Source organism: Odocoileus virginianus, chromosome 6, assembly GCF_023699985.2.
Source record: "Odocoileus virginianus isolate 20LAN1187 ecotype Illinois chromosome 6, Ovbor_1.2, whole genome shotgun sequence".
NCBI classification, from domain to species: Eukaryota; Metazoa; Chordata; class Mammalia; order Artiodactyla; family Cervidae; genus Odocoileus; species Odocoileus virginianus.
The window spans coordinates 35,321,540-35,343,173 of NC_069679.1; the positions used below are offsets into that span (position 1 = coordinate 35,321,540).

The following is a 21,634-nucleotide window of genomic DNA, read 5'->3' on the forward strand; positions in this document are numbered from 1 at the left end:
CAATGATTCGTTAGGGAGAAAAGATGTACCGAGTGGGAGAAAATAGGTATGGAGTGTGTTCTCATTTGTAGATGCACTTAACAAAAATTCTAGGCAACTTTTGTGACCTGGAGGTTGGTATTTTGAGAATACATTATTATCAGAATATGTAACTTTTTCTATTTAGCTATCAGCTCCAGAGTGAAGTTCTAAAAATCTCTTTTTTGAGACTGTTTGTTTTCTGTACAATCTTTTAGCTCATATCATACTGCTTTTTATTGATGGCTGGTTTTGTTTGTTCCATGCAAGTCTTTGTCTTCCAGAATAATTTTAATTAGTCCTTGGGTTTGGTCAGTTTCCAATTTTACGAGTACCCAGAGAAAATTGCAATGGGTTATACTCTGTTTAAAGAATGATGTATTCCAGAGGACCTACTAAAATATCTATCATACATCTATAAATATCAAGTTACAATAAATATCTTCACCCTTCCTTTGGATCCTGCTTCTCTTGCGGAGTGGTAAGGTAAATGAGTTTCAGAAGTTGGGTGTCTAACTTTACAATTTTGCTCATTCCACCCACAAAAATTACAGGGGAATGGAAACCACATTGTTGGTAATTTAGCTATCTTTTCACGGACATTTATCTCCATCTTCACTTTTCAGGACCCAAATGGCGTGGACCTGCTTCGTACAGCCCGTAGTTTCAGCATGAAGTCTTATACACAGCAGGCACCAATAAATGTGAGAAGTAATTGAATAATATATACACTCTCTTGGAACATGCTTAAGGATAGTGCTGATATCTATCTAAAAGTCTTTTTGTGAAAAAAAAAAAGTGGGATATAAAGAAACACATACAAATAAGGTATTGTTTTCACATTTTGGAAAAGCTTCTCTGATAGGCAGTATTACTTGGATCAGAAAGACTGGCTGAAGGAAACTCCTGGAGACCAAGTCCTTGAAGGGGAATGTATTCTCCTTCCCTGGTGTTTAAACAGAAGCTTTAAGAACAAAATGTTTCTAATGAAGATACCACTGATTTTTCCCTCCATTAATTCCATCTTTCTTCAAAGCTAATGGGTATGTACAATGACTCCACATCAAAGGCTCTTCTCTAATTGTTTAGGAGATGTGAGTTTTATTAGAACAAAGCAAAATTCACAACCCACAAGAGAGCAATTTCTTGAAGTTATTTTGGAGTTGATTTATGAATCACTCTTTAGGAAATGGGCTGGATCCTCACGTGTGCTAGCCTTCTAAACCTTCTCCAAGAAGTGTTTCAGCCCTGTTCAGCCTTCCTCTCACTCAATTCTTCCCCCCATACCCTTGTCACTTCCAGTCTCCTCACACTGTATTATACTAATCAATTTTCTTCCCTTCCCCCTCCCATTACACCATAAGCTCATTGAAGGTAGGTATTAAAGCTTGCTCAACTTAATATATTCTGTGTCTTGCACAAGTGCCTGACTTATGATAGGCATTCAACAAAGATCTGTTAAATGGATGAATGAAAATAATGCATCATATCTGCAGAGTTTTAGGCTTACAAGTACTTTCCTGTGTTATTCGACTCCCATGATACCTCAAGGTAGGCAAGATATCCATCATTGGCCCTATTTACAGATGTTAGAGGGGATCCAGAAAGGCTGTATAAACTGAGGGCAGATAAGCTGCAATTTCAAGAGACACCAGGACTCATGATTGTGGATTTCTGCACTGGAGCCCAAAACAAACTTACCCCCTGAACCTTTTCAATTTTCTGTTTTGCCTCCACCCTTCACTCCTCTGTTGGTTCCTTTCACCTCTGACTTAGCCCCACTTTTTATTTCAGTTCAGTTCAGTCGCTCAGTCCTGTCCGACTCTTTGCGACCCCATGAACCATAGCACGCCAGGCCTCCCTGTCCATCCAGCTCCCAGAGTTTACCCAAACTCATGTCCATTGAGTCGGTGATGCCATCCAACCATCTCATCCTCTGTTGTCCCCTTCTCCTCCTGCCCTCAATCTTTCCCAACATCAGGGTCTTTTCAAATGAGTCAGCTCTTCGCATCATATTCCCCATATGCAAATGAAAGATCAAAAAAATGTATTTTTCTGTTGATTTTCCACTTCCTCTATCTGGGACCTCCTGGTTGAGTTGTAGGGTTGTGGAGTATTTGGTATGAGATGGGGATGATGTGTGTGTGAGAAAAGATGTAGCTGATTGTGGTGGTCAGAGTGTGTAGCTCCAAGATCAGGGCAGGAGCCTATAAATATGAGGCCTTGGCTTTTAGTTCTCTTTATTTCCACCAGCTCTCCATGACCCCACCCCCTCATCTCCAACATTTTTCTCCAGGGGAAATTTGAATAAAATCAACTGGTAGAATTTGGAGTGTGATGCTGATTATGAGACTTCAGTAGATGTTTTTCTTTGTTGTTGTTTCTAAAAAATATCTTATTTGGCTGCACCGGGTCTTAGTTGTGACACATCGGATCTTTGATCTTCACTGCGGAATATGGCATCTTTTAGTTTCGGCATGAAAGTTTTTTAGTCTAGTTTCTTGACCAGGGATTGAACTATGGCCCCCTGCCACTGGATCACTGGCAAAGTCCCCAGCAGATTTGAGTATTAAAGAGTGGCCAGGAAAGCGGAGGAGTGATGAAGGTGAGGGTGAAAGGAATTCAGGGCTTACTTGCTGATATTATTTGTATTTCATAATTGTATGCAATTGGAGTCAACTGTATCCCTTTCTCTTTTCCACACTGTCCTGAGGGGGGAAGCTATGGAGAGGGCAAAGGAGGGAATGTCTCAATTGACCTTAAAAAAAGTGGAGTTCCAGTGAAGTTTTACAAATCCAAGAAAAATGGAATGTCATGGGATGCTTTGAGAGGCAAACTGATGCCTACATCATCAACAAGCTAAAATAAGGCTGGCAAGGGAGCTTGTTAACCTTATTTCAGCTTTACATACAATACCCAGATCATAAAGCACTGGCAATACTGACATCACTTCACAGATACCCACTCCCTCACATCTAGTTTACCAGAAATAGTCATACATTTCACAGGTAGAAACTTAGAAAGTTACACACACAATAAGGCTTAGCCTTTAATGATTAATTAATGTGTCAAGAGACTTATATATATTTTATTCTTCACAGACACCCTGTGATAATAAGAACTAACATTATGAGTTAACAGATAAAGGCCCTCTGAGGTTCAGAGAGGTCAAGCAACTTGTCCAAAGTCACACACCTCCTGAGTGGGACTCCAGAATTCCCTCTCACCTGTGTCTGACAGTGAGATAAATTATCTGACAGTCAGTCAAGTAACTCTTGGCTAAACTGCTTCCCATATATCCATGGGGCAAGCACTCCCTTTTCTGCCTATACCACAATTTTTTTACATGGCCTGTATATTGCACATTCCTCATGTCCCCAGTTAGACTGTGAGGGCAGAGATCGGCTCCATGATCTCAGTCAATGACACATATTTTCAACGAAGGATACCAGGATTAGGCTAAAAATGCAGTCTTGGAGTAAAAACAGGTACAGAAGGAAGAAGAGGCCCGGTATAGTCATTCGACAATCTAGTGAGCACCTGGACCGGTGTTAGGTGCTGGGGGACACAGTGATGACTAAGCCAGTCACGGTCTCTTCACTCAGACTTCACTGTAGAGGTCAAGATCAAGGTCATAATTTACCCGTGTTGCTCAGGAGAAAAAAAAAATTGAGAGTCGTCGCAGGCCCCAGCGTCTGCGGGGTTTTGGCATTCCTGCAGCGCAAAGACACGAATAAGCTAGAACTCAGTCAAGTGAAACGCTTTCACGTGACTGAACCTGACCGGCCAGAAGTCTTGAGCTGGGAGATAATGCACACTGAGTGCGTCGCGAGCTTCCGAGATAAAGGGGTGTGGCTGCCCAGCCCCTGCAGCCAGTTTTTCCCGGCGTCCCTCCATCCCGGTGGGGTCTTCCACGCCCACCACGAGGAAAAGGGGGCGCGCTGGCCGCCCCCCTACTCCTCACTGCCCTTTATGAAACGCCCCTAACTTGTTCAAAGGCGGAATCAGAGCAGTGCAGACTCCACGAGGCCTGAAAGGTGAGGGCTGCGCCGCGGCGGGGTGTTCCCAGAAGCTCGGCTTCCCACCCCCATCCATTAAATCCCCCTCCCTACCCCCATCCATTAAATCCCCCTCCCTTTTGCCGTCCTCCAACAACCTCGCCCATGCGCTCCTCCCCCAGTCGCTCTCGCCTCCCGCGCTGGGCCTGGTGGGCGGGGCGAGGGCTCCAAACTGCGCGAGAGTTCCGCTCAAGTCCCGCGAGACTCGCCTGCCGCCGCTGCCGCCGCCTCTTACGTCTTTCCCTTTGACAAGTCGCCGCTGCTGCAGCAAAAATAAAGGACGCGGCCACCGCAGCCGCTGCCGCGGGTCGCCGGAGCCCTGTCCCAGCCCCGTCAGCTCTGGAGCCGCGTATGGTAACGCCTCCTCTCTGCCCTCCTGGCCGCCTGTGCGTGCGTACCGCTGGCCCGGGATGGCCGGCCGGAGCCGTTCGGGAGCCACCGCGGAGAGGGGCCGCAGGGGTCCCGGGTGGGCGGCAAGCGGAGGCCTGAGGAAACTCTCCTGGCGCGGTGCGGCTCCCCTGCCCCCTGAGGCCTCTTGCCGCCCAGGCGCCTGCAGAGCCGCATTAGAAGCCGAGCTACCGGCCCCAGAGGGCGGAGGGACCCGCCCCTCCAGCGGCTTGCTACCTGTCCCTCGGCCCTCGGTGGTCGCATCCCTGACCTTCTTCCCCACCCCTTTATCCGCTAACGAGAGCCCCGCCCCCAGCCAGGGCTAGGACCGGGGCGGGCGGTGGGGTGGGGTGGATTGGCGGCCCGACTCTTTTTTCGGGATCCGAGGAGAGCCGCGTCCCCGGTGTCCCACCATTATCTGCCTTTTGAAGGTTGGAGGTTGGGACGACGTGCCTTTCAACCCTTTTCTATGCCTTTTGGGTGGGGAAGCCTCATCATCTGGTAAACCTTTCTCCGAATCTTCCGTCTCATAATTTATAAAGCTTCTGCTACCGGGAGAGGAGAAGAGATGCATTGTTAAGTCCCTGGGGTGAGACGAGGAGGATGATGACAGGAGCTGTCTCAAAGAACATGGTGAAACCTTTTTTGTGATGGGTAGCAGGTTCATGGGAGACACGAGGAGGACCAGAGCTGATACCACCTCCCACCTCTCCCAGTAGGTTACGTAAAAGACATGCTATGCATCGTAGAGAGCTGTAAAACACAGGGACGGACTTTGCCTTAATTTAGAAACGATCTGTGCAATACTGTAGAAAATAAGGATACTCACAATAATAGGGAATACCAAATCTGAGCAAACTAACCTATCCTTGTAATTCCATTTCCAGAGGTAGCATGTCAAGCTTAACATATTTTGGTTTGTTTCCTAACAGACACTTTAATTTTTTCAAATAGTGTTTGGCTCATCCTTGATTGGGACTTGCGAAACTGTTTTGTTTTTTTGAGTCACTTCTTAGGCTTGCTTGATTAAAACTGGCTACTTCTTCATTAGCATTGGCTGTACTCTATCATCACTATCTCTTTCATTGGGCCCTCTTCCAAACTGATTGTTTGCTAAATGCTCTTGAAAAATAAAACATTAAAAGTTATCATCAACTTGATCCTAGTACATATGTGTTTTTACAATTCTGCCTGTGGTGACGGTGCTGTAAAGGAGTAGTGTTTGTGAAAAGCAAATAAACTTTGATTATTCGTAGTGGGAAGAAACCTATTTACCATAAGATTTTATAAAATTGACTTCGAGTGGTTATTTTTAGACCAAAAGCATTAGGTGACATTGTTTCCTAGTGCTTTTGTGATTGGAATGGGATGGACATGTGCCTTTGACTATGTAGATTTTAGTTAGTGTTTGTGGAAGCAAAATTGAGTGTCCTAGGTGTCTGTACGCATATATGTGTATGTATATACACGCATGTGTATTAAGCACCTGTACACAGTTCATAAATCTTGGAAGTGAGTTAAAATGTATTGTTATATTATTTGAGGAAAGAAAGCATTAGGTGGAGCAAAGAATAGTCTTTAATAATTTCCTCAAAAAAAAAAAAAAATTTCCTCAAGTCAGGTGATGATTGTATATGGCCGAATGAGATATCTAGGGATGTTGAAACTCTGGATGCTTTTAAAAGTAGGATAGATTGTCATCTATTTGGGGTTGTCATTGGAATGGATTAAGTGACCTATTAAGGCCTCTTATAATTCTAAACTTTTTATGAATTTTGCTTTCCCTAAGGTTCTTATCACTTTGCTTCTTAAATTTCTAGTCATGCTGTTTGCATGTGACACTTACCCATTCATTTGCTGGTCATGTATTCCATTCCCAATGCAGCCATCCTGGTGGTGTGTGGAGGAGAAAGCAAATGTGAACACGTCACTTAATCTCTTTGTTAATATTATATAAACATATGAAAATCTTATTTAATTGAAGCAATTTCAGAAGACTTGATTAGGCTGGTTTGGTTAGTAGAGGATGCAAATAATAAAATAGATTTCTAATGTCCCAAGCATTTTTTCCTAGAAAAAGACTAAATTACTCAATATTTGAAATTTTTTAAAAAAGACTACATACATTGAACAGCTGATTTTTTATTTTTTATTTTTTTTTATTTTTTAAAATACAGATTTTCAGAACTTAAAATAACAAAAATGATGACTTTGTGGTTTAGGGTGTGGAGAGAAGTTTGTATTATGATAAAAGCAAATTAACTTGTGGAAAAAAGCTTGTATTTTGTGGTTGGACAACTGTGTAATAATTAACAAACTTACTATAATCTATTGATAATTTTTTTGTAAATAAAACTTTGGCTTAACAGACGAATGTGTTATTATGGGTACACACCGCAGATTATCATGATACTAAAAATGTAAAAATTGTTCATTTTAAAAGGAGTTTGCAAAGCCAGTGAAGTTGCAACAGCAGCAGATTTTTTTGACTAAAAAATGTAGAAGGTGTAAAAAAACATAAAGTAGGTAATTTACTTTTTAGATGCCAGATCTGATTTTTATGATTTTAGTTTGTTCTGCTGTCACTTACTGAACCCTTTAAATTAATGGGAATGTTAAATTCCAGATGAGATCCCTGAGCAAGAAATTAAGAAAGTTGCATAAAATGATCAATTGATGGACTTTATTTATTTTTAGCTTTTGAGATTCCCAGGTGGCTCAGTGATAAAGAACCTGCCTGCCATTGCAGGAGACAAGGAGACACCGGTTTGATCCCTGGGTCAGGAAGATCTGGAGCAGGAAATGGCACTCCAGTCCAGTATTCTTGCCTGGAAAATCCCATGGACAGAGGATCCTAGTGGGCTACAGTCTGTGGGCTCTGTAGTCAGTGGGGTTGCAAAGAGTCAGACATGACTGAACACACACACACACAATTTATTTTTAACTATTTTGAAATAATGTTAGACTTACAGAAATGTTGCAAAGATAGTACAAAAGGTTCCAGATTCCCTTCACATAGCATCCTCAACTTTTGAGGACTTACATAACAGTGATCAAACCCAGGAAATTTGCATTGGTGAAATATTATTAATTAAACTACAGACTTTATTTGAATGTCACCTGTTTTTTCCCCAGTGTATTTTTTTTTTTCCCTCTTCCAGGATCTAATCCAGGATCCCACATTTCATTTAGTTGTTACAACTTTCTTGTCCCGTCTCCTCCAATCTGTGACAGTTCCTCTGTTTTTCCTTTTCTTTGATGACCTCGACACTTGTGATGAGTACTGGTCCATTATTTTGTATAATTCTTCTCATTTTGGGTTTGTCATGTTTTTCATATGATAAGATTGGGGTTCTGTATGTTTGCAAGAAAACTACAGAGGGGTTGTGTCTTCAGTGCATGATGTTAGAGGGTACATGGTGTTGATGTGTCTTATTGCTAGTGATATTTTAACCTTGATTGCTTAAGGTGAACTCTGCTGTATTCTCCACTATAAATTACTTTTCTTCTTTTTGTAGTTGATACATAATCTTAGGGGAGATAGTTTGAGACTATGGTGATACACTATTTCTCCTCAAATTTTCTCCCACTGATTTTAGCAGCCATTGGTATATATTGTCTGCAGCAGTTATTATTGTGGTATTTTTTTCCTGCTGGTGACTTTTTACTTCCCTCATTCCTGAGAGAGATGTTCCTTCCTCATTTGTTTGTTAGATTATCTATTTTGATGACTGTGACTTCATGGGTATATATTCTAAAGATTCTCATCCAATAGTGTCATTATTTTGTTGCTCAGATTCTTCCAGTTTTGGCCATTAGGAACTCATTCCAGTTGGCCTCCACACTTGTTTTAGCACTTCCTTATACTCTGGCACCACAGGCTGTAGTCTGTGCTCATCTTGTAATTTTCCTTGTATATGTCCTGAAATCAACTCCTTTTTTTGGAGACCAGAATTTAAATCAAGACCTGAATGCTGGGTATGCTCACTAGGGTGTCATTGCTCCTAGGCCCTCAGAGGACAGAGCAAAGAAATATATGTATATACTAACCTGCTCACACATGCAAACAGATATACACACATTTATCTCTATATTTGTCTTTCTCTATATATTAAAACCATATTTGAGTTCATAGTTATATGTTCTATTCCAGTCCCAACACCACAAGGTTCATACCAACCTTTTCTTTTTTTTTTTCTTTTTTTTCTCAACCTTTTCTTATTTGTAACTTTTTCTAATGGTGAGAAACCTGGCTTCATTATCTGTAATACTGTATACCAATTTATTTGTTCAATTTTATAATGCACATCAAGTAGTGACCAATTGCTCACCCTTCTGAGGGACATTTGTCAATTAGAATGCACTATTTGTATACAAGTTTTTTCTTGTCTTTAACTTTCTAGTATCTAGTCAACATACTGTTTTTCAAAGTTACTTAGGTTAATTCTTTTCTTCCTCGTTTCCTTTAGTGTGGTTATATTATTCATCTGTAATGCAGTTAGGTTCTTACTCTTTGTATTCTGTTTTGGGTTCCCCCAATTCTGGTTGATTTTTATTTGTTTTGGTATATGAGGCTTTACTATTACTAAAATATACTTATAGAATTGTCACTTCTTATTCCTACTACCCTATTCCCATTCTCTTCCCCTCACCTTTTCCCTCGCCTGTTTTTCATGACTTTAGGTAACCAGTTTTTTTAGTTTCTAGTTTATCCTTCCATTATCTCTTTTGCACAAATGAACAGATTGTGTGTGTGTGTTTTACATTTCTTTTTCCCCTTGCGTACAGATTTTTGAATTGAGGTACAGTTCACACAACACAAAGCCTCCTTTTTTGAAGTGTACAAAATCATTGTTTTACAGTCTATTCATAAGGCTTTGCAGCCATTACCACTACCTAATTTAGAATATTTTCATTACCCTGAAACGAAACCCTGTATTCATTAGTAGTCACTTCCTGTTCCCCTTTCCCCAGCCACTAGTAACCACTCATCTACTTTTTGTTTGTATGAATTTGTCTATTCTGTACATTTCATGTAAATGTGGAATTATATAATTTGTGGACTTTTGTGCCTAGCTTCTTTCACTTAATGTAATCTTTTCTGGTTCATCTATGTTGTAGGATGTGTCAGTACTTCATTCCTTTCTATGACTGAATAATATTCCATTACATGAATATACCACACTTTACTCATCCAGGCACACTTATTGGACATTTGATTTTCTTTTTTTTTTTTAGCTATTATGAACATTCAGATACAAGTTTTTATGTGGACATATGTTTTCAGTTCCTTTGGGTATATATTTGGGAGTGGAATTACTGGCTCATAAGATAACTTTTTGAGGAACTGCCAAACTGTTTTCCAGTTCCTTTCTTTTTTTTCCCTTCCTTTCTTTCTTATATGAAGAATGGCAGGGAATAGATATTCTGTGCACCTTTTTTCAGTGTAAGAGAGTGTCCTGGAAATCACTCCAACAGTTCATCCTTTTGAAGCAGTCAGTCTTTTGATATTCTGCATTCTTATTTTTTTTTAATTAAAATTTTTAAAATTTATTTTTTGACTGCACTATGTGGCTTATGGGATATTAATTCCCTGAGCTGGGATTGAACCTGGGGCCCCAGCAGTGAGAGTGCTGAGGCTGAATCCTAACCACTGGACCACCAGGGGATTTTCAGATATTTTCTGTTCTGTTTTTTTTTTTTTTAAATAGCTGTATAGTATTCTGTGTAGCTGTGTCCTCAGTTATTCAGTCATTCTTCTTTGAGCATTTAGGTTGCTGCTTATATTTTGCATTTATAAACAATTTTGTAGTACATGACCTGTGTATGTGTATTTTTGTAGTGTAAAAGATACATTAATATCTTCAGGGTAGATTTTTATAAATGGGATTGCTGGGTCAGAAGTTCTGTACATATGTAATTTTGCTAGATATTGCTAGATTTTTCTCCAGAAGGATTGTACTAATTTGTATTACCATCAATAATGTATGAGAGCACCTGTTTTCACCATAGCCTTAACCAACAGAATGTGTCATTGTGCTTTCTAATTTTTTTTTTTTTTTTGGCCAGAGATGACTGATTTTAAAAAGTGCTCTGCAGTTATTTCAGTGACCTGAATCTGTTGTGGAAGGACACTTAATTGCCTCCCATTGGCAGATTCTTATAGCTTGAAAATGAAATATATTGTCCACTAATATTGCACTGATACATGTAGGTTATTTTGTGTAGAGGAAATTGACTAGAATGCAGTTTCCTGGTCTAGCTAGGATTGCTCATTTGAGACTTTTTGTATTTAATGGAGTTGCTGCATTGATTCATAATACCTTGTTCTGAAATACTTGTGGAGTTTAACAAAGGATAACTGAAATTGTGAGGAGAATTTTGTTACCTCTAGAGTATGTATATGATACTAATTATTGGTTCACACTGTCTGCTAGTTATTTTGAACAGGACATACAGGACCTATTGACACCATGGTTTGATAGTTATTTGACCAGTAATGGCTTTATCTGGAACCTGTTTTATTTCCATATGATAGAAGGCCAGTCTTAAGGAAGGTGAAATCTAGAGTTTGAAGTTCTGGGTTAGGATAATCCTGTCAGATTTTAGTGGTGCCAGTAACCAAGACAACATGAAAAACATTCCCATCTTAGAAGGAAACTTGTTCTGCCCAGTGAGGCTGGGGATTTAGGTTCTTTCCCCAAAGAGGACATTGTTCCAGGTGCTTGGAACAGATTAATGAAAAAAAGATTCTTGTACTAGAGGAGCTTACATTCTAGTGGTTTTTTGATGAACTCATGTTCTCAGGAGAATAGATAGTGAGTTCTGATAGAATCAGTAGAGGTCTGGTGTAGTCTTAAAAAAAAAAAAACACCTTTGGTGGTATAAAAACCTCAAATAACACTTTATTTTACTGATTACATAGAGAAGCCATGAAAAGTTTACCACCGAATGGTAACTTAAGTTGTTCACCAGTTTTTTTCTCTCATTTTAAGTGATCTCTACTATTGCTGCCACTAGTCGTGTGTGTGGTAGTCACTCAGTCATGCCCAGCTCTTTGCAGCGCCGTGGACTGTAGCCCGCCAGGCTCCTCTGTCCATAGAATTCTCTAGCCAAGAATACTGGCGTGAGTTGCCATTTCCTTTTCCAGGGATCTTCTTGACCCAGGGATTGAACTCTGGTCTCGTTCATTGCAGGCAGATTCTTTACCATCTGAGCCACCAAGGAAGCCCAATAGAGTAATAATGGTAGAATAATAGTATACTATACTTTTTTCCTCAATTGTGGTTCCATGAGGGAACTAAACTATAATGTTCTAGGACATTTGAGCATTAATTGTATGTGAAAAATTAACTTCGCTCCAGTGCATCCAGAATGTCACTGGTTATGTACTGTCCTTGGGAGAACTGAGAAAAGATTTACTCCAGTATTCATTTCAAGTTTTATGGTTCAAATGGTGAACCTAGTTGAGGGAGGTCATGGTCATTATATAATATTTAATTAGGTGTTTTTTTCCCCCTGACTTATTAGCAGAGTGTTGTTGGATAAATTTTAATCTCTTAGGCTGTTCCCTGATCTATAAAATGTTTGATAGTTGCTACCTCATTAGTGCTTATGTGAAGCTCAATGTTTTGGCCACCTAATGAGAAGAGCTGGCTCATTGGAAAAGATCCTGTTACTAGGAAAGATTGAAGGTACAAGGAGAAGGGGATGGCAGATGGTTAGATAGCATCACTGACTCAATGGTCGAGAATTTGAGCAAACTCTGGGAGATAATGGAGGACAGAAGAACCTGGTGTTCTGCATTTCATTGGGTCACAGAGTTGAAGACGACGTAGTGACTGAACAACAGGACTTGTGTAAAGATGTTTTTTCCATCTACATTTACCCATTTCTGTGACTTTAAAAACTAAGTGTTAATTGACTTCCACATTTGTATCTTCAGCTCAGACCCCTTCCTTGAGGTACACGGTCATAGTTCATCAGCTTATTCCATATCTCATTTGGCTGTCTAAAAGACTTCTCAAACATAGAAGTTGTGATTCCTGGCCTCACCATTTTCTTTGAATGTACCCTTAGTATATTGGCAGGATCAAGTAACTAGTCACTCAGACCAAAAAACTTGGTGTCAACTGTGCCTGTTTTGTTTATACCCTATAATCAGATCATCAGGAAATCTTTCTAGTTCTATCTTTTGAATATATTTCTAATCTGATCAGATGTTACCATCTCTACCTTATTACTCTGGTCTAAACCACCATCATCTCCTGGGTAGATAATTACAATAGTCTCTTAACTGTTTTCCCTCTTTTCTCACTTGATCTCCTACAGTCTCTTCTGTGTTTCCTGGCTAGAATGGCCTTTTTAACTGTTAATCAGATAGGCTACTCCTCTGTTTAATACATTGTAATGACTTCCTTTTGTAGTTAAAATAACATCTAGATTCCTAGCCATGGCCTGTAAAGTCCTCTTTGATGTAGTCCTTGTGTCTACCTCTCCCTCTTCACTCCATTTCTGCTGCACTGAACTTCTGTATGTTCTCGATCATGCTGGGTGCATTCCCAGGGCTTAATGCTTGTTCATGCTCTGCTCTTTCTTCAGGTCTCTGCACTGCTTGCTCCCACACATCATTCATGTCTGCTTAAACAGGGGTTCAGAGAGTCTACTTCTTTAGAGAGATCTCCAATGATCACACTATACAAACTAGTGATCACCTTGCCCCTAATTTCTCCTTGTCTCTCTTGCTTTATTTTTTTTTAATGGTATGCTTTCTGAAATGTAATGATTTGTCTACTTATTACTTGTCTTCCTCACTAGAATGTAAACTCTGAGAGCAGGAACTTTATATCCTGTTCATTCCAGTGCCTAGAAAAGTCCCTGACACACAGTAAGCCAGAGATGCAGCTCTAGGAAGTTGTCTGTGTGGTAAAATTATCTCTAAATTAGGTTAAGTGATCCTACCTTTTAAAGATTTTAAACCAAAGGAGAACTATTAAATCAGTTAAATGATGCTGTGATTTTTTTTTTTTTTTGCACTCAATACTTATATGTGAAATGTTAAGATTTAGAACTTACTATCAAGATTATATATTTATGCAAAGGATGTGCTAAGTAACATTTAAAGAATAAGCTTGGAGTGTAGTTCTTGTGTTTGTTGTAATGTTTAACATTCTTTGGTTGTCCACTAATTATAATGTTAGTGATATTAATGTTATATTTCCTCTTACTCTGGCAAACTATTTTTCCTCACTCTAAATTCTTGATTTAAAGTTTCTGTTGATCTTGATTTTGGAGGGGAATGCATTATTATCTGAGCTTTTTCTTTTTAAACTTAATATAGTAGTGTTTATAGACACCCTTTTAAATATTGTCATTTAAAAAATTTTGTGTGTTTCCTTTTTTGGCTTTTCTCAAGATGCGGTGAGCTGGGGCTACTCTCTAGTTGCAGTACGTGAGTGTCTCATTGTGGTGGCTTCTCGTTGCAGAGAAGGCTCTAGGGCGCTCAGTCTTCAGTAGTTGCTGCACATGGGCTCAGGAGATGCGGTTCCCGGGTTCTAGAGCACAGGCTTAATAGCTGTGGCGCACAGGCCTAGTTGCTTAAGCCTGACATGTGGGATCTTCCTGGATCAGGGATCGAACCCATGTCTCCCGCTTTGGCAAGTGGATTCTTTACTACTGCGCCACCAGGGAGGCCAACTTTTGCCATTTTTAAAGACCTTTCCTGTTAGTCACTATACAGTAAAACTGTTCACGGAAAGTTTTAAGTGATATAATTCAAGTAAGCAAATTTGCTAACTGATAGTATGAGAAATCTAGGATAACCTAGGAATATTATATTATTTATGTAAGAATATTATATTATTTATGTGTTAATATAATTGAAAAGCATGTGGGGGGCCAGTATCTTTTGTATAAGGTATCACTGAACTTTCTTATACATCTGAACATTCAGTGATGTATATTTAAATTTTGTCAGTAGTATAGTCATAGTTTCTGACTTCTCAAAATTGCTTATTCTTTTGAAAAGAAGGAATGATGAAGAATGATGGAGAGATTTATATAATTTAGTGAAGGTGGTATGGCATAATGGACAGATGCACATATAAAGAATTAATGTTAGGTAACACCTATTGAGTATTTATTGTACACCAGGCACTAATGTAAGAACTTTGCTCTGTTGTATAAATCATATTAAATCTGGTTGAATTGTTTATTGTTTAAACCAATTTAACTTGTTTATTTTGTAGATAGGAGACTGAAGCACACACAGAAAGGTGCTTGCCAAAGATCTTGTAGCTGGTAAATGGTGGCGCCTGGATCTGAATTCAGAAACAAAGGCAGATGTGGGTAGAAACTCTGCAGGGCAGGGCATGGAAATAGCCAGCCTCAGTGTGATGGTTTTATCTGATTTAAAATCCCATGCAAATAATGTCATTTGAGCAGGACTGTTTTACATAGGCGTTCAGAAGCTCATGTTGTCAAAGAGGCAGACTTTTAAGTGTTGTGTGTTGCTTTGGCTTTTTAAAAAATAATTTAATTTTTTTATTTTGGCTTGCTGGGTCTGTTGCTATGGGGGCTTTTTTCTAGTTGCGGTGAGCTGGGGCTACTCTCCAGTTGTGGTGCTTGGGCTTCTCTTCTCATGTGCTTAATTGCTCACTCATGTCTGAATCTTGCGGCTCCATAGACTATAGCTTGCCAGGCTCCTCTGGCCATGGGATTCTCCAGGCAAGAATACTGGGGTGAGTTGCCATTTCCGACCCAGGAATTGAACTCCGGTCTCCTGCATTGCAGGCCAATTCTTTACTGACTGAGCTTCGAGGGAAGCTCTCTTTTCATAGGGTGTTTTTCTTGTGGAGCTTGGCTCTAGGGCGCCCCAGCTTCAGTGGTTGCTGCTCCCAGGCTGTAGAGTACTGGCTCAGTAGTTGGGGTGCATGGGCTTCGTTGCTTCTTGGCATGTGGGATCTTTCTGGATCAGGGATTGGACCAGTGTCTTCTGTGTTGGCGGGCAAATTCTTTACTACTGAGCCACTAAGGAAGCTCTGCTTTGACTTCTTAAAGAATGTTTCTATCAGTAGTTTTCTTGTACCAAAGAAGGTAATAGATGTTAGAAGAGAACAACAGTTGGAATAAGGATTGAACTTTGCTATTTTAAAAAGGTGAATGTTAGCGAATTTTTATACCCTGAAATAAGTTTTTCTTGGTAGACCTTGAAACAGTCAAGTTTAGTCTGAAAACTGTCTGGAGTGCAAACAAGTAATAAAATAATAATGCCTTACATTTGTATATAGCTTTTCACTTTCCCACGTAGTTTGGGAAACATCTCAGTTTATCTTCGTAACACCTCTGTGGAATAGGAAGGATAGATATTTTGCCATTTGATAAGTTTCCACAGAGGAGAAAGGTGCTTGTCTAAGGAACAAGCCCTTGAATAACCTCTAGTTGCTTGATCCTCTTTTATGAAGATTCTATTCATAAAGGACATCGCTGTTGCTTTGCAAAACTGCCAGAGTGTGAATGGTGGTCTTCTGCATTGTATGGTGTTATGAACTTGATCTCTTACATTAGTGATTGAGAAGTTCTTCATCTGGAGGCAGAATATACTTGGCATGATGAATTTGGGCAAAGATGGCCTATTGTAATTGGTATGTTCTTAGTGTTTGTTATACTTAAAGCCTAGACATTTTTAAGAGATACAGCTTAGATTAAAAATATAATTCTAGTAGCAACACAGTTGTAATCTTTTTTAAACTGATATTTTTCGTTAAGATCTTTTCCAGTTAGGCTATAGTAATATTGATGCTGTTTTGTTTATATTGTAGATTAGCATAGGGGTAGCACACTTTGCTTCTTTGGAATCTAAAAGGGAATTGTGATAGCTTCTGAAACGACTCATGTAATGTGTGACAGTAGGGAAATGCTGATAAAAATTTAGTATGTCACCTGTTCCTCCTGTTCATTTTGAAGCTATTCTGAATTGCACTGATTAAATTGGTCTGAGATATTAAGAGGAAATTTTCAAAACTCTTAAAGATATGCTGTATAAGGGAGTGAAATCAGGTGCAGATTTATAGAATCACTTCACTTTAATGATGATTCATAAAATGTGACATTGGTTTTCAGAAATCTGTATGATTGCTGAATGTTTTGTATTTTTAAGTTGCATCTTTCAGTTCTCAGTGTTGTTCTCCTTTTCCATGGTGCTCTCTTATAATTGCCTCCTTATTACCACCCCCTCCCTCTTGGTCTGCCATCTGTTGGCTTGGCTCTTTATTTCAGTATAGGAAGGCAGGAAAGAGTTCTTGTACACAAGATAAAACTAGTCTTGTTTGGAGCTTGGTGAACTGGAGCATTTATACAGTATGTCTTCTGATGATAAATTCCAGAAGTACCATGAGCTCACGGGAATAGTAGCAGTGACTCTGCAATACTGTCTACAACTTAAATAAAAATTTTAAAAAATCATAATTAGACTGTTATTTTCATGAAAAGCCATAAACTGGCTGGATATTATTAACAGGCTTGTAAATAAGAATTAATTACATAGAGTTTAGCATATTGAGTGTTAGTGAAATTCTTGTCAAATGATTTCATACTTCATAAACATGAATTTTTTCATGGTAAACTTAAATTCACTTATACATGACTGTGCTTTAATCTTTTATGGGAATACATAGAGGCTATTTGCAGACCTAGGTAGATAATTCAATTCCAAGACAGTGTTTATTTTAAAAAATATTTTTATTACAAAGTCTTTTAAACATATACTAAAAGTAGAAAGAAAAGTATAAAGAGCTCCCTTGTACCTATCATTGAACCTTCATGAATTATTATAGACAATCTTATTTTCTTTATATTTCTGTCTACCACTATACACTCCCAGTTCTGGACTTTTTTGAACCATATCCTGGACATATTTAATTTGTAAATTTTAGATATTTCAATATGACCTCTAAAAGATAGTCATTTTCTCTTTTTATTAAGTAAGCATAATGCCATTATCTTAAAAATTTTTATAACAAGGTGTAAATATCACCAACATGTAGTCAGGTTTTGTATTTTTCTGATTGTTTTATATACATACACAGTTTGCTTGAAGTGGATTCCAAATAAGGTCTATACTTTACAATTATCTTGTATATTAAATCGCTTTTAATCTTTAGGCTCTCCTTCCTTTTTTTTTTTCCCTTTTTGTTAATTTAAGAAACCAGGTTTTTGAGAAATTTCCCATAGTCTCATTTTGCTGATTGCATCTATGTACTGTAAAAGTCATTTAACACATTCTGTCCCCTGAATTTCTTGTAGTAAATGGATAGATTTGTCAGCTTTTTTTTTTTTTTCTTTTCGTAGGTGTACTTCATAGGAGTAATTTGTGTTTCCATCAGGTCTTATTCTCTTTTTGTGATATTGGCAGTTATTGATGATCATTCATCAGGGATTGCAAAATAGTGAAATTCTGTTGTTCATGTATTAGATGTTTTGGTTTTTTTTTAAGATGGTGTTTTTTAGGATAGTCCTTCAGCAGTGTAAATTGTACATTTTGGACCTTGTATTTATATCTGAATGGGTTCTGGGATGATTTGACAAGGTTCTCTACTGAATTCTTTTAAAAAGGAAAGAGTGCAGATCTTTATTATTGAAAATCCAGAAAACACTTGGGAACTTTGAATAACTAGAGTTTTACATTTGGCCAATAAATAGCTGAACACACCATCATGAGATAACAGCTTGTCTTGTAGCATGTGTAGCTGGTCACTGGGGTTTGTTCTTTTGCAGTCAGTGTTCATTTTCAGACATTTCAAAAGTAATTTGTTCAAGGCAGCAGTTATTAGTTTTTTGAGTCTGATTTCTTGGCATGAATTTGAGAATATGCTTTGGTGTGAATCAGATTTAAGAAATTTTGAGTTAATGTAACATAGCATATTTTGTATTAAAAGTTGTCAAAGAACTAGAGCAGCAGCACTTCCCAGTGTAGATCCTTGACACAAAGGTTTTGAGGTCAAGTAAACTGATACACTATGTGTACTTTTTTCTCTCTTGATACATAGTATAGTACATGTTAACATGAAAAAGACCTACAGTAAGGAACCTGTTTAATATTAGCTCAACATTTTCCAAATTTATTTGATAACTGAGGCTTCCCCCTGTTCCCCCATAGCATCTTGAAGAACTAGTGGAACAAATTTTCCAAAGGAAACAGATTTTGGGAAATAGTGGATTGGAGGGTTTGAACAGAGAATAAAGAAAAATGTCTAATGATGAGAGTGTGTGTTACTTCACTATAGTGATGTGGGGAAATTTTTGATAGACAAATAATAAGATGGAAGGTATATACGTATATGTGTGGGTCATTCATGTTGATATATGGCAGAAACAATACTGTAAAGCAATTATCCTCCAATTAAAAATAAATAAATAACAATTTAAAAAGTAAGACTTTTTTTTCCAATGAGAATAAAAGAAAGAGGCAAATGTTGGTTGGTTGTTTTATCTTAGGCTGTAAGCATTATACTTTTATTTATTTATTTTTTTTATTTATTCATTTATTTGGCTGTACCAGGTCTTAGTTGCAGCATGTGGGATCTAATTCCCTGACCAGGGATCGAACCTGGGCCCCCTGCATTGGGAGCTCAGAGTCTTAACCACTGGGCCAGCAGGGAAGTCCCAAGCATTATACTTTTAGAGAAGCCATGTTAGGAAAGGACTTCAGTTATATATAACATTACATGCTAGACACTGTTTTCAGTCCTTTATATATAATTTGTAATTTGTTAATCTTTACAACAAACTTATCCAGTAGGTGCACTGTTGTTATCCCAGTTTTACAGATGAGGAAATTGAGGCACAGAGAGATTAAGCAAGTAGTTCACTGCAGAGTTGTTGATACAGGAGGGCCAGAATCTAAACCTAGGCACCTGGCTCCAGAGTCCTTGTGCAAAGCCACTGCTCTGCACTGCAAGATGTGGCAGATGGAGATCATGAAATACAAATTAGATTAAGAGGGGATATAAACTCTGCTTGGAAGGACCATACATATTTTCTTTAACTTTCAGGCAATCAGGGTCTGAGAGAAGAATGTGGAGAGCTGACTCTGTCCCAGTGAAGATAGAAAACATGGAAACCTGGAAACTGTTATCCGTAAAAAAGGTACACCTTTCAAAGATATAGATTAGATGTATGTAAGTAGAATGCTGAGTTAAGAGGACACTGTTATACCAGAATTTCAGATGTAGAAGGGAGTTGGAGCTTACTTTATAAGACCCCTTCATTTTACATATGAGATCTGAGGTTCCAAATTTTGTTCATGTGCTTGTAGTAGTAATCATAGCTCACATAAGTGTACTTCATTTTGCATTTTGCATTTGTACTTCATTCTGCTTTCATGTAGACTCTTGTTTGATCCTCTAAACAATCCTGAAAGGCAGGTAGGTCTTAAATTTTCTACAACAAAGCTGGGTTTTGAATTTTTTTTTTTTGGTGGGGGTGCATACCATGTGGCATGCAGAACTTCCTTGATCAGGGGTCAAACCTGTGCCTCTTGCATTGGAAGCAGAGAATCTTAACTGCTAGACCACCAGGGGAGTCCAAATCTGGTTCTTGAATTTAAATATGGTACATCCTAAAGGCTAAAATTTCGTATACTATATCACATTGCCTCGGTTCTTAATGAGTAACATGTAAGAGTAGTGCATGCTTTTGGAATGAGATCACTTGGGTCAGAAAGAAAAACTGCATTTTGACAAATGGAAGTGACTCCCTCCTAAGTGTAAAAGATAGTATGTGCTAATTGGAAACAGTAGTTTTTAGATGGTATAGAGGACTATAAAGAAAACTACCTCATCACACAGAGTAACTACTGTTAAATTTTAATGTGTAGTTCTTGAGATTTTTTCTAGATTTTTATATACTCAGAATTGTTTCAAAATTTTATATATATATACACACACACACACACACACACACACACATATATATATATATATTGCTTTATAACCTAACATATTGTGTTCTTAAAAGAGAATATTCATAGGCATTTGGTCTTTTGCCTCTATCATAGTAAAAAAGGTACATGCAGGGACAATAGGCATAAAATGATAGCATCCTGGACCAACTGAGATGTTCAGTCCCTTCCCCAGTACACACAGTTTAATAGCTGACCTGTTAGTAACAGGGTGAATAGATAAAAAAACCTGTTTGGGGTTAGATTAATTTAAGGAGGCAGTGAGTACGGTAGTCACCCCTTATCCATGGTTTCATTTTCTGTAGTTTCAGTTAACCACTGTCAACCATGGTCTGAAAATATTAAATGGAAAATTCCAGAAATAATTCATAATTTTTAAATTGCTTGCCATTCTGAGTAACTTGATTAAATCTTTGGTGGTTCTGCTCCATAAATCATCCCTTTGTACAGTGCTTGAGTTCAAGGAACCCTTATTTTACTTAAAATACAACAAAAGCAGTGATGCCAGTAATTCGGATATGCCAAAGAAACAGTCAGGTGCTTCCTTTAAGGGAAAAGTGAAACTTCTCAACTTCGTAAAGAAAATCATATACTGAGGTTGCTAAACTCTATGATAAGAATGAGTCTTCTACCTGTGAAATTGTGAGGAAGGAAATAGAAAATTTGTAATAGTTTTGCTGATGCACCTCAAATTGCTTAAGTTATGGCTCCAGTGCATGATAAGTGCTTGGTTAAGATGGGAAGGGCATTATATTTGTACCATAAGATGTTTTGAGAAAAGGACCATATTCATGTAACTTTTATTATGGTATATTGTTACATATACTGTTTTACAGTATATTGTTATTCTATTTTATTATTGTTAATCTCTTACTATCCTAATTTATACATTAAACTTTATAATGTATAATGTATATATGTGTTGTATATGTATACATATATATATAATGTACATAATGTATAAGTATATATATAATGTAAAAGTATATAATGTATAAGTCCATGGTCTGTACAATCCATGGAATTCTCCAGGCCAGAATACTGGAGTGGGTAGCCTTTCCCTTCTCCAGGGGATCTTTCCAACCCAGGGATTGAACCCGGATCTCCCACATTGCAGGCAGATGCTTTAGCAGCTGAGCCACAAGGGAAGCCCAAGAATACTGGAGTGGGTAGCCTGTCCCTTCTCCAGCAGATCTTCCTGACCCAGGAATCA

The 21,634-nt window shown here is 38.4% G+C and overlaps 1 protein-coding gene across 12 annotated transcripts in view; it reads left to right on the plus strand.

Moving 5' to 3' along the window:
- The first annotated feature begins 4,296 nt into the window (after positions 1-4,296).
- HERC1 (HECT and RLD domain containing E3 ubiquitin protein ligase family member 1) overlaps positions 4,297-21,634 on the plus strand; it is a 206,459-nt gene continuing 189,121 nt past the window's right edge. For 10 of the 12 annotated variants that reach the window (XM_070469145.1, XM_070469153.1, XM_070469149.1 and 7 more), the window contains exons 1-2: positions 4,297-4,430; positions 19,514-19,607. The gene's annotated coding sequence lies outside the window, so the exon portion shown is untranslated. Of the gene's footprint in view, positions 4,467-19,513; positions 19,608-21,634 lie in introns of all 12 variants that reach the window. The other 2 variants (XM_070469147.1, XM_070469146.1) reach the window with 2 other exon arrangements.